Here is a 16975-nt window from a genome sequence, read left to right as displayed (position 1 = left end):
GATGAAGGGATATGGGGGAAATGACCAAATCCTGATCCATTGTTTCCAGGAGAGCTTGTTCGGTTCAGCTATTCGGTGGTACAACCAACTCAACCGAACTCATATTAAGACATGAAAAGACTTAGCCAAGTCTTTTTTGGAATAATACAAGCATATTAACGATATGAGACCAGACCAGGTTATGCTACTATTCGCGTGTTGTGAGTACTATAAAATATACGCAAATAATGTGGAAGTATACACAATCGCTCAAGCAATGCACTAAATTATCTAAGTATAGTTAGTCTTGATATATACAAATGTCACGGCAATGGATATGTGTATGCTGGTGGATGCGGATTGATGGTGTGATGGTGTAGCAAATGGAAATGCAGTGGCAATGATGGATGTTTAATGTTGAGTATGGTGAAATGTTGAGGTAATGAGAAATGGTAAAAACAGTAAATAAAAAGATAAACAAAATAAGAAGAAAATAATCCTCACGAGACAAGCTTCCAATGAAATGAATGGTAATGATTGGTCTAAGGTTGCTAAACTTATTTCTCAAGTATATTTAAGCTATCTTGTCTTTACTTACTCGACAGGGATTTCGTAAGGTGTTCAAAAGAACCTAACAGAATAGGATGCCAAGGCATCTGCTCTCACTCAACGATGTTGGACAGCCTACCCTATTGATAAAGACACCCTTTTTAGTCGTTGAAATCCTATCATAGTCTCTTCCGAGATCTAAGAGATTAAGTTATAATATTCCTAGGCCGGTTCAAAGCCCCTTGAAAATACCATAACCCATTGCTTATGAGGATCTTATCTTGCGTTTCTTCCGAATACTTACAAGTATTTTTAGTTTAGGATTCTTCCGAATACCTAACCTTCATCTAAGAGATGGACATTTCCATGCCTCTTACAAGCCTAGATGGTGAAGCATTCATAAGCAAAGCAAATAAAGAACCAAAATAAACTTGAATATACTATTGAAAATAAAGTTCAAACAACCATTCAACCAACCACCACCAAATAAGTTAGTTCATGGCGGGGTTCGAAATATCCAAACACAAAGTCATGAAAATATTCGTTCCAACAACCCACAAAATAATATAAAAATAGCAGCAAAAAGGGAAGTGAGAAGAAGCCTTCGACGCGCCACCGGAGGTCTCCTCTCGGCCACCACGAACCACCTAGCTCGCTAGCTCCTTTCGGCGCCTAGCTTGCCACTCCTTGGAGCTTTATCATGGAGGAATATCCCCAAAGAAGAAGAAAAGAAAAGAGAAAATAAAAAATCTAATTTTTCTGCTCTATGCGTGTGCTCACCGTCCTTCTCTTTTTTCTCTCTCCCATGAGGTGTCATATATAATAAATAAAATATCTAGGGGTAATGATGAGTTTGTTGGGTGCAAAATACCCCTCATACCCCTAGAATCACATTTTGTGCATGAACCTTATCTCCAAGTGGCAGTGGTCCATTGGCAGCTATGACAAGCGGTTACAGCAGTCCTCCACGTGCAGAGACAGCTGTCCAGTGCCAGTTGTCCTTATGCAGAAATATCTTTTTATCTTTTTCTGCGCCAGAAATGCCAAGGCATTTCAATCTGCTTTAGCAACGTGTGATGCCGCGACATTACTTCCCAAAAAATCCTTTTTCTTGCTATTCCATGCACACCATAGACAAACTACACCTTTCCCTCAAACAACACCATTAAGAAATAAAATAGCACAACCACCACAAATGCAACTATATGCAACTCATGATCCTAAAATGACTAAAATGAGCTTTTAAACAAACAATAACTTAAGTGAAAAAGGCTTTAAAAGTAGCCTTTTTAGGAAGTTAACACACCCCCAAACTTAAGCTATTGCTTGTCCTCAAGCAATGGATAGCAGTTACATAAGCATAATGTCATGGCAAAGTTCGATAGTAAGACAGTAGGACAAAATTGAATTTCAACCCTCAGAACGATAGGCTTCAACATGCTAGACTTATCAAGAATTCAAGTACTTTTCCCTAGGTCAAAATCCTTTGTGGTAGTGTGTGTGCGTGATTGTATCCAATCTATACTTAGCGAATTTAGACAATTTCTAATCAAGTCCCCTAATTTTTTGTCAAGGCATTTACTTATCATTAAGCACATTTTTACTCCTTTTTCTTTGATTTTTTTTAAACTGTTACGAAGGGAGTCAGCTCATCACATCTACTCTCCCACACTCTAGATGAAAGGGAGCATACCTTTCATCCTCGAGCTAGTTAAGTAGAGTCATCCCGTGACTTCTTTCATTCACTCATATGCACAAGGCTTCCATTTATTAAAGAAAGTTCCAGGAAATGCCACGGCAAAGAGGAGTGTCCCTCTACAGCTATGCTTAAGCATTTATTCACAGTTTCATTTCTAAGGGAGTTTGTTTTTGATTTTTCTTTTAAACACCATACTATATTTCAATGCCAAGACTAACTAAAGTTCCTTCATAAAAATTTCCTAAATTTTCTAAGTATAGAGAACATACAAATCGTGTAAATATTTTTCACAAAGCATCAAGCCCTAGAGTGAGTTCTATCATTCTTAACAGTCATTTACATTCAGATTCTAGCCTAACAAAATTATCATCATCGAGTATCCTCAAAACATTTCATCTAACTGTCCTACCATTTACTGATGCCATGGCATAATACTATGCTAATGCTATCTTGCATATGACCTACCAAGAACAATACCTCCCCCAAACTTAAGTATTGTCCTCAATGCTTTAAAGAGAACTAAACTAACTATAAACTATATGTTATGCAATGAAATGCAACTAAATGAAAATAGATGCAAGAGAGGTACCTCAATGTTTACGTGGTGGTGGTGCTTTGGAGGTGTTAGCAGCTCCTCGTCGGGTGCGCTTTCGGATAGGTGCTGGGCTGGACTCGGAAGAAGTGGAGTAATAGTGCGCAATGAGTCCAGCCGTGGTCTTGGTGCGGCGACCACTACGTTGTGCATGAGAAGGATTGGGTGCTGGGACGGGACTAGGTGTTTCTTCGACAAGGACAGTGGGCAGATATTCAGGAGTCTCAGACCGGTGTGTATCAGGAGTAGGGTCAGCAGCAGGAGGATCAGGTGCATCGTGCTCAGGCTCTGGAGATGCCTCGGCATTGAATGCCGGCAGAATTTTATCTGGGAATCCAGGAAAATTCCGTTGTCCGTGGGGAATGATTTCTTGAAAGAATGATTCCACCATAGCATCTCTATGCTTCACATATCCAAAGAAGTTACGGAATTCACCGTGTAAAGCATGCATTTGAACTTGAGTCTGCGTTACAGCTTCCTCGAGAGCAAGTAACCTTGCCTCGGCATTCGATTCTGTAGCACATGCAGATTGCTCATGAACAGGGTCGTTAGACTTGGGATTTTCAATTCCCAACAACAGTGGAAGTGTAGCCCTAGTGATGCCCGATAATCCAGGTAAAATTTCATCAAAAGCATTTTCCTCAACCTTTTTCTTACGACATAAAGCGGTAATTAAATTAGAAACACCAAAGCAGTTGCCTTTTTACCCAAACAGTCGTGAACTTGCTAAACAATGATACGACCCACATCAATCGGACGGGATACCATTATATAATGTAAAAGCAATAATCGTGAAAGTGATACCGTAGTGTTGGGAGGTGGGCATGAGTTTATGCTTGAGGAAGTGATTCCATAATTTGGCACGCGGCTGAAGACGTTCCCGGTTGACCGAGTATTGGCTCGTCTGGCGACCATTCCACTCAGTGTTTTCGAAACAAAGGTCCTCCAAGACCCCATCGTATGTGTTGCTATCGACTTCCTCTTCGAACGTGGCATGGTTATCCACAACATCCTGCAAATAAAAATAACGATTAATAGCAGTAGATGTAAAACAGATTTGCTTACCTCGAACGAAGATGGAGTGTTGATTGGGCTTGGAAATATTCGCATAGAACTCCTTAACTAATGAGGCGTTCACCGAACCAGGATGACGGGCAAATTTATGCCACTTGAGTGGCGTCACGATGTCCATAACATCGGGTCCAAAACCACCATCGGTTTCCTCGGTAAAAATAAATCCTAACTCAAAAAAGAGTTTTCGGTTCTTGAAGTTTTGGAACCGAGCCTTAGCCTCATCGTTCTCAAACTATTGCCAAGCGGTTGTGTCGGTTGGAGCTGGTCTTGAGCGCACCATTTTCAGTGTTTTTGATGTAAGAAAAATGAAAAATGAAGAAGCTTTTGAAAGCTTTAAAAACTTGGATGTATTTCGGCTATGGAGAAATAACAAAGAAAGAAGATGAATGAAAGAAAGAGAAAAGGTAAAAGTTAAGATGAAAGAGACAAATTAATAATGAAATATAAAAGAAAAAGTTAAAAATTTGGGAGGGAAAAGGGGTGATAGGACGGTTAAGAGAGGAATTAGTGGGTGGGGGGTTGTGCATGTATAGGGAAGGAAAAACTGCCAAAAGGTAATGATGTGATAGGACAAGTCTCCCTTTAGTAACCGCTCCTTGTACGGTTTGCAACAATGTGGTCATACAAATCAGATCAAAAATTAATTACAAAATAAAATAAAATAAAACTAAAGAAAAAAAAAAACTTGAATATTAAATTTTATTTATGCACAGACACAAATTCAATGCCGAGGCATCGAATTTTGGTTCTCTCTGAGCACGCTTCAGTATCGTGCAGCCGTAACACGTCCTTGTTGTGCGGTGGTGGAATTCCATTGTAGGCTTTCAGACGCTGGCCATTGACCTTGAAGATCTTCCCATTGTCTATTCTCTTGATGTCAACAGCTCCATGGGGATAGACATAATGCACCTCAAATGGCCATGACCATCGAGATTTTAGCTTCCCAGGAAAGAGTTTAAGTCTGGAGTTGTAAAGCAAGACTTGTTGCCCCACATGAAAATGCCGTGGCATCAGTTTTTGGTCATGCCACTTCTTGGTTTTCTCTTGTATATCCGAGCATTCTCATATGCTTGTGCTCTAAACTCTTCCATTTCATTAAGTTCTAATAATCTTTGCTCCCCAGCTAGTTGAGCATCGAAATTCAATCGCTTGATAGCCCAATAAGCTTTATGTTCAAGCTCAACCGGGAGATGACAAGCTTTCCCATATACTAGCTTGAAGGGTGACATCCCCAAAGGAGTTTTGAATGTTGTTCTGTACGCCCAAAGTGCTTCATCCAACTTTGGCGACCAATCCTTTCGCTTTGGGTTCACCACTTTCTCTAAAATCTGCTTGATCTCTCGATTAGATATCTCAGCTTGGCCATTTGTCTGCGGATGATATGCCGTGGCAATCTTGTGTCGAACTCCATATCTCAGCAATGCCTTGACAATCAACTTGTTATCAAAATGGGTTCCTTCATCACTGATGATAGCACGAGGTACTCCAAACCGAGTGAAAATATACTTGTGCAAAAACTTGAGTATGGTCTTGGAGTCATTCCTTGATGTTGCTATTGCTTCCACCCACTTTGACACATAATCCACAGCAAGCAATATATATAATTTTCCTTCAGAAGATGGGAATGGTCCCATAAAATCAATGCCCCACACATCAAACAGCTCTATCTCCAAAATATTTTACAGCGGCATCTCATGTCGTCTGGAGATGTTTCCAGTCCGTTGGCATCGATCACATCCTTTGTAAAATGCTTGGGCATCTCTAAACAAAGTTGGCCAGTAAAAGCCTGATTGCAGGACCTTAGCAGCAGTCCTTGCTCCACCAAAATGGCTTCCACTTGGGGCCGAATGATAATGGTACAAAATATCACTTTGCTCCTCTTCAGGTACACATCGTCTAATGAGCTGATCGGCACAATGTTTGAACAGATATGGCTCATCCCAAAAATAGTGCCTTGCATCGTGATTGAACTTCTTTTTAGCCTGACTATTCAAATCAAAAGGCACAATTCCACTAACAAGAAAATTAACAAGGTCAGCGTACCACGGGATTGCCGCGGCATATAAAATTTTCTCATCAGGAAATTCCTCTTGGATATCTACAGTGTCATGGCATTCAGAATTGTTCTCTAGCCTAGATAAGTGATCAACAACTTGATTTTTAGTTCCTTTTCTATCTACCACCTCTAAGTCAAATTCTTGCAAAAGTAAGATCCACCTAATAAGTCTAGGCTTGGCATCCTTTTTGTTCACTAAGTATTTTATAGCTGAATGATCAGTGTGAACAATAACTTTAGTGCCTATTAGGTAAGGTCTAAATTTATCAAAAGCAAATACTACGGCAAGTAATTCTTTCTCAGTGGTGGTGTAGTTCAATTGTGCTTCATTTAAAGTACGGCTAGAGTAATAAATAACATGAAAGATTTTACCTCGGCGTTGCCCCAAAACAGCTCCTACGGCATAATCGCTTGCATCACACATCAACTCAAATGGTGATGTCCAGTCGGGAGGGACTACAATGGGTGCCGAGATCAGTTGTCGTTTCAGCTCAGTAAATGCGCCGAGGCATAATTCGTCAAACACAAAGGTTGGTTTTGTTGAAGCAATGTGCACAAGGGTTTAGAAATCTTAGAGAAGTCTTTGATAAACCTTCTATAGAATCTAGCATGTCCAAGAAAACTTCTTATTCCCTTGACCGAAGTTGGTGGTGGCAACTTTTCAACCACTTCAATTTTCGCCTTGTCTACCTCAATACCCTTGTGTGAAATTTTGTGGCCTAATACAATGCCTTCAGTCACCATGAAGTGACATTTTTCCTAGTTTAAGACCAACTCAGCCTCCTCGCATCTCTTGAGAACTTTTGCTAAATTGACGAGGCATCGTTCAAAATCATCCCTACAAACAGAAAAATCATCCATGAAGATCTCCAGAAAATCCTCAACCATATCTGAAAATATAGCTTGCATACAGCGCTGAAACGTTACCGGGGCATTACAGAGTCCAAAAGGCATCCTCCTAAAGGTAAAAGTGCAACAGGGACAAGTAAATGTAGTCTTCTCCTGGTCTTCTGGTACGATGGCAATTTGATTGTACCCCGAGTACCCATCCAAAAAGCAATAGAATGCTTTACCGGCCAATCGATCCAACATTTGGTCGATGAAAGGTAGAGGAAAGTGGTTCTTCTTCGTAGCTTTGTTGAGTTTTCTATAGTCCATACATATCCTCCATCCGGTCACAGTGCGAGTGTGTAATAGCTCATTATCCTCATTCGTAACCACCGTCGTGCCTCCTTTCTTTGGAACACATTGGACAGGGCTCACCCATGAGCTATTGGAGATAGGGTAGATCACTCCAGCATCAAGCCATTTCAGAATTTCTTTCATCACCACTTGCTTTATAACAGGGTTGAGTCTTCTTTGTGGTTCAATTGAATTACCGTGGCAATCTTCTAGCAAAATCTTGTGCATGCAGATTGTGGGACTAATGACTTTCAAATCGGCCATAGTCCAACCAATTACTTTCTTATGCTGCATCAAAACACTTAACAAACTTTGCTCTTGGTTATCAGTAAGGTTAGCGGAACCGGTAAAGTCTCATCGCTGCCTAAGTAAACATATTTAAGATGCCCTGGCAAAGTCTTAAGCTCTAGATTGGGTGCATGCAATAATGAAGGCTTAGGAGAAATGAATTCATCAAAATTCAGAGGTTCAAAATTCATACCTGATCTAACTTGTACTAAGCTAGATTGCTCCTCCAAAATTGGAAAGTCGTCAGACTCCACTAAGCTTTCATCATCCACCCGATATTCATTTTCTGCTAGATGAATGAAGTTGTTCTGGCAAAGATGTTCAGTCTCTTCTTCAATCACTGAGTTCAATTCAGAAATGCCTTGGCATTCTTCAGTGTCATCAACATATTTGAGCGTTCTAAAAACATTGACAGTCACACACTGATCAGCCACTCTCATGGTGAGTTCACCTTTTTCACAGTCTATCAAGATACGTCCAGTGGCTAGGAAAGGTCTTCCCAGAATGATTGGTGCCATGGCATCAACTTCGTAGTCCATAATTAAGAAGTCAACTGGAAACACAAACTTGTCCACCCTTACTATGACATCCTCGACTCTCCCTTCAGGTTTAACATGGGATTTGTCGGCAAGTTGTAACATAACTGAGGTGGGTCTTGCATCTCCTATGCCAAGCTTCAAGAATATCGATTTCGGCATTAAGTTGACACTTGAACCAAGATCACATAAAGCCTTTCCAATGAAATTAGCTCCAATTGAACAAGGAATAATGAAGCTGCCCCGATCATTTCTCTTTAGCGACAACTTACTCAATGAAGAACAAAATTCTGTTGCCGTGGCAACAGTCTCTACTTTACTCTTCTTGGTACAGATGTCCTTCAGAAATTTGGCATATATCGGCATCTGTTCAACAGCTTCCAAGAGAGGTATATTGATATGGAGCTGATCAAGAATGTCTACGAACTTCTTGAACTGAACTTCATCATTGTGCTTCTTCAATCTTTGCGGGAAGGGTGGGGGAGGTCTAGCTTCTTTAGTTGTAGGAATAGAATTTTCTTTTCCCTTGGCATCAGAATCTGGTACCTTGGTAGAATCCTCCTCCTTGTCATTCTCAGAAACTCTATCATCTTGTAATTCAGCTTCAGTAGTAGGATTAGAATCATCATTCTGTGGCCCACTATCCTTGACTTGTCGATTGATTTGTGTTCCACTCCTAAGAGTTAACACATTGCAATGTTCTTTTCTAGGCCCTTTAGTGACTTCAGTATCACTTGGCAAACGTCCTTGCTGACACTCTTGCAATGCCGTAGCAATCTGACCAACTTGACCTTCCAAAGCTCTCAGAGACGAGCTATGGCTTTGAAGTAAGGCGCCTTGACTATGAAGTAAAGCTCCTTGATTCTTAATTGAAGTAGAATGGTTTTACATCATTGTCTTCGTAGTAGATATGAATTCTTGAATTGTAGCTTCTAAGGAACTTATGCTCGCTGAAGATGAAGCTCCTTTGTTAGCATTATGACATGGCATAGCATTTTGGTAACTTTGAGGCTCATTGTGATTCTGCTGCCTAGTAGGTTGATTAGCATTGTGGGCTCCTTGATTTCCTATGAAAAATTAGGATGCTGACGCCATCCAACATTATAAGTGTTTGAGTAAGGATTGTTGCTGCCTCGATTGTAATTACCAACAAAGTTGATGGACTCATGGTTGGTTGGGCATTCGCTCTCGTGATGATTGCCTTGGCATAACAGACATGCCAGATTAGTTGTTTTCACTTCCTTCACATCAGTGGAACATTGTAAGTTCTTCAACATATTAGTAATAGCGGAGAGTTGAGCGGACACCTAATCTTTGGCTTCTAACTCGAATGCTCCAGGTGCTCTCCTCCCACTCCCAAGTCTTGAGGAAGGAAATTGATAATCATTGTTAGCAATTCTGTCCAAGATAGCAAACGCTTCCGTAGGTGATTTGTCCAGCAATGTCCCATTTGCCGAGGCATCCAGTAACATCCTCGTGGGTGCATTGACTCCATTATAGAACATGACTACTTGAGTCCAATCATGAAAACCATGATTTGAACACTTTCAAAGCAAACTCTTGTAACGATCCCAACACTCATACATGGATTCGTCGTCGCCCTGGCAAAAAGATGATATTTCATTCCTTAGCTGCATATTCATATTCGGTGGGTTGTACCTCAATAAGAAACTCTTGCAAAGATCGGCCCATGATTCCATCGAACCGGCTGGTACACCACTCAACCAAGCTCTTGCTCGGTCACGCAATGAATACGAAAAAAGCTTTAATTTCATAAAATCCTCATGCACTCATTCTTGGCGGAAAGAATCACAAACTTCCAGAAAATTGCGAATGTGCTGCCTGGCATCTTCAGTTGGCATACCCCCAAACTGCCCAATGGAATTCAACATGTTGAACATGACTGGTTTTAGCTCAAAATGTGCAGCTTAAATTTCGGGTGCCACAATCTCAGGATTCAGATCATCCAGCATCGGATTTAAATGATCTCGAATAACACGAGGCCTGATAGCAGGTTCATCATTATTTAATGCCTCGACATTCTGATTTCCGTCATCTTGACCAATACCTTGGTTTCCAATCTGATATATATTTCCTTGAGCACGTCTTCTTCTTCTAAAGAGTCTTTCAATCTCAGGTTCTATTGGTTCCAAAGGCTCTTCAGAATTTCTTCTAGACATACACTAAATAAACCTGAAAAATAAAACAAAAATATCAAGTAAACTATACAAAAAATAAAAATGCAAAACAAAATAAAATGCTCTGGCAAAACTAAATAACTTCAGGCCGCCAATCCCCGGCAACGGCGCCAAAAACTTGTTCGCGTGTTGTGAGTACTATAAAATATACGCAAATAATATGCAAGTATAAACAATCGCTCAAGTAATATAATGATGAGTGAGTATCATCTCCACAGGGATTGGGTGAAATCACAAAAGTCTAACCAAAGCAATGCACTAAATTATCTAAGTATAGTTAGTCTTGATATATACAAATGTCACGGCAATGGATATGTGTATGCTGGTGGATGCAGATTGATGGTGTGATGGTGTAGCAAATGGAAATACAGTGGCAATGATGGATGTTTAATGTTGAGTATGGTGAAATGTTGAGGCAATGAGAAATGGTAAAAACAGTAAATAAAAAAGATAAACAAAATAAGAAGAAAATAATCCTCACGTGACAAGCTTCCAATGAAATGAATGGTAAGGATTGGTCTAAGGTTGCTAAACTTATTTCTCAAGTATATTTAAGCTATCTTGTCTTTACTTACTCGACAGGGATTTCCTAAGGTGTTCAAAAGAACCTAACAGAATAGGATGCCAAGGCATCTGCTCTCACTCAACGATGTTGGACAGCCTACCCTATTGATAAAGACACCCTTTTTAGTCGTTGAAATCCTATCCTAGTCTCTTCCGAGATCTAAGGGATTAAGTTATAATATTCCTAGGCCGGTTCAAAGCCCCTTGAAAATACCATAACCCATTGCTTATGAGGATCTTATCTTGCGTTTCTTCCGAATACTTACAAGTATTTTTAGTTTAGGATTCTTCCGAATACCTAACCTTCATCTAAGAGATGGACATTTCCATGCCTATTACAAGCCTAGATGGTGAAGCATTCATAAGCAAAGCAAATAAAGAACCAAAATAAACTTGAATATACTATTGAAAATAAAGTTCAAACAACCATTCAACCAACCACCACCAAATAAGTTAGTTCATGGTGGGGTTCGAAATATCCAAACACAAAGTCATGAAAATATTCGTTCCAACAACCCACAAAATAATATACAAATAGCAACAAAAAGGGAAGTGAGAGGAAGCCTTCGACGCGCCACCGGAGGTCTCCTCTCGGCCACCACGAACCACCTAGCTCGCTAGCTCCTTTCGGCGCCTAGCTTGCCACTCCTTGGAGCTTTATCAATGGAGGAATATCCCCAAGGAAGAAGAAAAGAAAAGAGAAAATAAAAAATCTGATTTTTCTGCTCTATGCGTGTGCTCACCGTCCTTCTCTTTTTTCTCTCTCCCATGAGGTGTCATATATAATAAATAAAATATCTAGGGGTAATGATGAGTTTGTTGGGTGCAAAATACCCCTCATACCCCTAGAATCACATTTTTTGCATGAACCTTATCCTCCAAGTGGCAGTGGTCCATTGGCAGCTCTGGCAGGCGGTTACAACAGTCCTCCACGTGCAGAGACAGCTATCCTTATGCAGAAATATCTTTTTGTCTTTTTCTGCACCAGAAATGCCAAGGCATTTCAATCTGCTTTAGCAACGTGTGATGTCGCGGCATTACTTCCCAAAGAATCCTTTTTCTTGCTATTCCCTGCACACCATAGACAAACTGCACCTTTCCCTCAAACAGCACCATTAAGAAATAAAATAGCACAACCACCACAAATGCAACTATATGCAACTACATGATCCTAAAATGACTAAAATGAGCTTTTAAACAAACAATAACTTAAGTAAAAAAGGCTTTAAAAGTAGCCTTTTTAGGAAGTTAACAGCTACAAAGCCTGGAGAAAAAGCACAATGAAAGTTTCCGACAATACGCACAACGATGGAGGGATTTGGCTATGCAAGTTCATCCACCTTTGGATGAAAAGAAAACCAGGAAGCTCTTTGTACAAACCCTGAAGACACCTTACTTCGGGCACCTGGTGGCAATCACATCGGAAAGTTTCTCAGATATAGTTATGGCTGGTGAGATGATCGAGCTAGCTATAAAACAAGGAAAAATTGAGGGAAGTGACTCCAGTGAGAAGCCTCTCATGAAGAACAAAGAGCGAGAGATCAACAATATCAACACCTACAACACTAACAAAGGTGTTACGATCTCCACTGCAGCTGTACCATCTGGTACTTCTAAACGAACTCAAAGAGAACCAAGGAACAAAAAGGAATCTTACCTGACTAATTTGGGGATTATACCTCATAATGTCTTCCATAAAAAGATTCGCATCAGTCCAATCCCAATGACATATGAGGAGTTGCTCCCAACGCTAGTTGAGAAGAATCTTGTGACTCTGGTTCAGTCCAAACCTAGAAAGGCCCCATATCCTGAAGGCCATGATATTAATGCCATATGCAGTTATCATATCGGGAGCTCAGGGCACACCACTGAGAACTGTGGGGCATTGAAACGTAAAGTCCAAAATCTGATCGATTCAGGGGCATTGACTTTCAATGAGTAATGAGGCATTCTGATCGAGTTGATTGGGGTATCCATCAGGAGTTTTGTTGTGTTCTCATCTTGTTTGAAATTATTTTTCTTTTGTGCTTCTTATGTTCAAAAGTCACTTGACGTTTTAAACATTTTAAATAAAATGCTTTCTTTTGAGGAAATGAACAAATTTTAATCTTGAATTCCTTGAATATCACCTTAATTAAAAGTTGTTTAATAATTGAGGTTGTAAATCTTTGAAAAGATTAAACCCTACAAAACAAAAACCCCTTGGTCCTAATTTAAATATCAGACTACACGATTTTCTCTTATAGGGATCGAGCTAGTTTTCTCTTCTCATGAAGAGTCCATCAAAGGTTTGGTATTCAGGTATGTGTTAGGAGCAAACAGAATGGGGCAACTAGCACATGAGATTGCAAAACTAATTGGTTTAACTTATGCTAAAGACGTTTAGTGATGATCATGATCTTCTCAGATGGAATGGTCAAGTAGGCGAATCTAGTTTAGGTCAGTTGCTTGGGAATTGAACTCTAACAATGAGATTTTCTAACCTTCAAAAACACCTAGACTATAACAGGTTCTTCTTAACAAACTTAAAAAATCGGACCCGTATACCCACATTATAATATTATATATACAATAAAGCTTGGGTTGTCCCTCTAGAGCAATTGGTTAAACACCCCGACTTTATGGATAATATTTAGCTAGCCTGATAAAGGTGATTATACTATACAATAAAGCTTAAGCTATCCCTCTAAGGCAATTGGTTAAACTCCCCGGCTTTATGGATAAGATCCAGCTAACCTGATAAAGGTATTTATATATTGAGATGTCCCTCTAGAGCAATTGGTTAAACACCCCGGCTTTATGGATTCGTCTAGCCAGACAATGGCGAATTAATTTTATTTAAATAAGGAGTTTCGGTAAAAATGGACTAAGGGAGTTAAGGAACACCTGTTATAGTCAAATACACACGAACACTCAAGAATCGCATTTTTAGATCGATATTTCTGCACTACCTTTGTTAGAGGAGCTTAGAAAACTTGAACAAATGGAAGATTTTAGAGAACAAATGGAAGATTTCAGAGAACTAAACAGAATTATTCTGAAAGGTCTAGCCATTGATTATGCTAGTTGTGTCATTTTGTTCGCCTTCGATCAAAATGTCAAATCAAGAAAAAGGGTATGCCATGATCTTCACGATGACTGAATCGATGAAACAAACCTTAATAACCTATCTCTAAACCAACTTTTCGATCTTGATATTTGTCAAAGGTTTGCAGCTATCAAAGATTAAAAGAGCATTTGATTCTTTTGATATCCATTGAACTCCGGTTTTATGATTTGCTTCAATTATGAAACCTAGAAGGAGGCAATATTTTCAAAAGCCCTTTTCATATTTTTCAAAATTTTAAAAAGTCAAAGGAAGAAAAGCATTTTCAAACAAGATAAGTTCTTTGGAAGCATGTCTTGGAATTCAACAGATATACCTCCGAAGCTCAAGATTGAAGCTGGGGAAAAGGAAGCCATTTTTGGGTAAAATTTGATAATTATCTTAGGTTGAGGTTTACAAGAGTACACCCCGGTGAAAATGAAGACAAACTGAGAAAATTAAGACTGCTCACGCAATTATTCCCTTCCCATATCAAAATTTTGTACATCGGATTTAAGCATATTGAAGAATCCAAGATCAAGATTAAAAAATTCAAGATTTCAGCATCAAGAGTCATCAAGACTGACGACCAGGGATTGAGATTTCTATCCAAACCCTAAAATAACATGTTTTGCATATACATTTTAGGCATACATAAGAGCATCGCATTCATAGTATCGCATATGTGCATAATTTTGCATATTCATGCTAGAGTCAATTTCAACTTCACATCAAAAGATATTGAACTAAAAAGAGGTGCAATTTACAGGTGTGGATCTTAACTTCACAACGAAGGACATCCAATTAAAAGGTCAATTTCACGACGAATAAGTCATCCACAATTTCAACTTCACGAAGAAGGATATCGTGCCCGATGAAGTGATTTAGTGTCGCAACAAACTTGTCATCCACAAATTTGACTTCCTTAAGTCAACGATTAAAGCTTCTGAAAAGGGTTTCTTTAGCATGCATGAACAAGCGGATTATCGATCACCTTTGAGATTGTTTCTCTCAAAACAAAGTTTTGTCTCTCTTGAGACAGATTCTCTCAAAACAAAGTTTTGTCTCTCTAGAGACAGTTTCTCTTAAAACAAATTTTGTCTTTCTTGAGACACTTTCTCTTAAAACAAATTTTGTCTCTTTTGAGACAGTCTCCATTGAAACAAAATCTTTGAATCTATTTTCCTTAAAACAACTTTCGTCTCCCTTGATATAGTTTCTTTCGGAACTAAATTTTGTCTCTCTTGAGACAGTTTTCCTTGAAACAAAATCTTTGAATCTGTTTTCCTTGAATCAAATTTCGTCTCCCTTGAGACAATTTCTTTTAAAACAAATTTTGTCTCTCTTGAGACGGTTTCCCTTGAAACAAAATCTTTTGAGCAAATTTCGTCTCTTTTTAGACAGTTTCTCTTGAAACAAATTTTGTCTCTCTTGAGACAGTTTCCCTTGAAACGAAGTTTTCCTCTTGAATCACCAATCTTTGAAATTGTTTCTCTTGAAACACAAAAAACCTTTTGAAATTGTTTCTCTTGAAACGTTATTCTTGATTGAAATATCAGAGTCAATTTTCAACTCCACTGAATGAAAATTTATGTATTTTATCTTTGCCCTATTTTTCGTTCCACGAAAAAGAATAAAGAGGGGCAGCTGAAGACACTAAATTTTGTCCGACACATTTGCATTATTATACTATAATATATCTATATACATATATATTTATACTTCATTTTTATTACATTTTCAGGCCCAAATACAAAAAATTAACAGCCCAACAGTGGTCCATTGCACGTGGCCCAGCAGTGACCCAAGTAGCCCCACGACCCGGTTTCACTCAGGGTTGTTTAGGAACCCTAATCTCTTTTCTCATCCAGCACAACAAGGGAGGATCTCCAACTGCTCAATTGCCGTTTTTCACGCAGCAATTCCACATTTCTCGGCCTCCAACCGACGTGCACGTATGGGACATCAACAACCAAAGCAGAAATCAGTATTAGAGTTCTATTAGGACTCTAAATGGGTCTAAAAATAGCATTATTTTGTACTATAAATAGGGCTTGTAAACACATGAAATTTCGACGAGTTTACAGAGAGGGGGATTTTACGCAATATCAGAGAGATTTTAGGCACGAAAATACTCAAAAAATAAAGGCAAATCGGAAATATTATATACGATTCAAAACGAAATAAAAAATATAGAAATTTTTACCTTATTTGTTCGGTTCTCTTATTTGCATATTGTTTTGGTTTTGAGATTTTTACTCAGAAAACCCTAAAAACAATTTTTGGTCAAGGAATGGAAAAGGTTGTCAAGATCTATTTTTTTATATCTAGTAATCCCGAGGCCCGATCTTAGAAAATTTCTTGGATTTTTGGAAAATAGAGAAGAAAAGCTTCGCAAAAAAAATCAGATTTTGTCGCCGATGACCGACGGCGGCGAGGCGGGTTTCTGGAAACCACGATCGTGTTCTTCAAATGAAGAACACTCCCAAGAACAGTTGAGAGAAAAGTTTCTCTTTGGTTTTGATTCATTTTGAACCAAGTAGAAAATGAGAATGATGTTATGGGTTTTGGCCTTTATAACTGACCTGTTTGCACCATGACCCGACCCGACTTATCCCCCAGGATTCGCGCATTTTTTAGCATAAATGGTGAAACCACGCATTTAATCCATCGCACGCTTTAAAGATACGTTCTGGTCCCCTTTGAATCGACTTTAACCTCAAATTGCTTTTAATTTTGTCACCAACTTTGTCTTTCCTTTCAATTTAACCCCTCTACTAATTAGCTTACCCTATTCTCATATGTAATGAGATAAGGGGGAGGTAGGGTAGTAGGCTACCCCCAACGCAAGGTTGAGAGCAGCTTCCGTGAAAAACCTCCGTTATGAATTGCCCTCAGTGGGACTCGATCCCACGACCACAAGGTTAAAAGCCTTGCGCTCTACCAACTGAGCTAGACGAGCAATTCTAATTTGACCCCTCTATTATTATTATTAATTGTATATATATATTTGTTTATTTTATTTTTATTATTTATTTTATTTTATTTATACGTTACTATATATATATATATATATGTATATACCTTTTTTATTTTCTTTCTATTATTATTATCACTATTATTATTATTATTATTATTATTTTCCTATCTTACTTATTTTTATGTTTTTATTT

At 38.9% G+C, this 16975-nt stretch overlaps 1 non-coding gene across 1 annotated transcript; it reads right to left on the bottom strand.

Annotated features, from left to right (window-relative positions):
* Window positions 1–16691: 16691 nt before the first annotated feature.
* On the bottom strand, window positions 16692–16764 carry TRNAK-UUU. The gene has a single exon. It is a non-coding gene; the product is annotated as a tRNA-Lys (tRNA).
* Window positions 16765–16975: the final 211 nt, after the last annotated feature.

The sequence above is a fragment of the Hibiscus syriacus genome, unplaced genomic scaffold (assembly GCF_006381635.1).
Source record: "Hibiscus syriacus cultivar Baekdansim isolate YM2019G1 unplaced genomic scaffold, ASM638163v2 tig00110782_pilon, whole genome shotgun sequence".
Lineage (NCBI taxonomy): Eukaryota > Viridiplantae > Streptophyta > Magnoliopsida > Malvales > Malvaceae > Hibiscus > Hibiscus syriacus.
The sequence above is the reverse complement of the archived record's forward strand: the minus strand, read 5'-3'. Positions and strand labels throughout refer to the sequence as shown.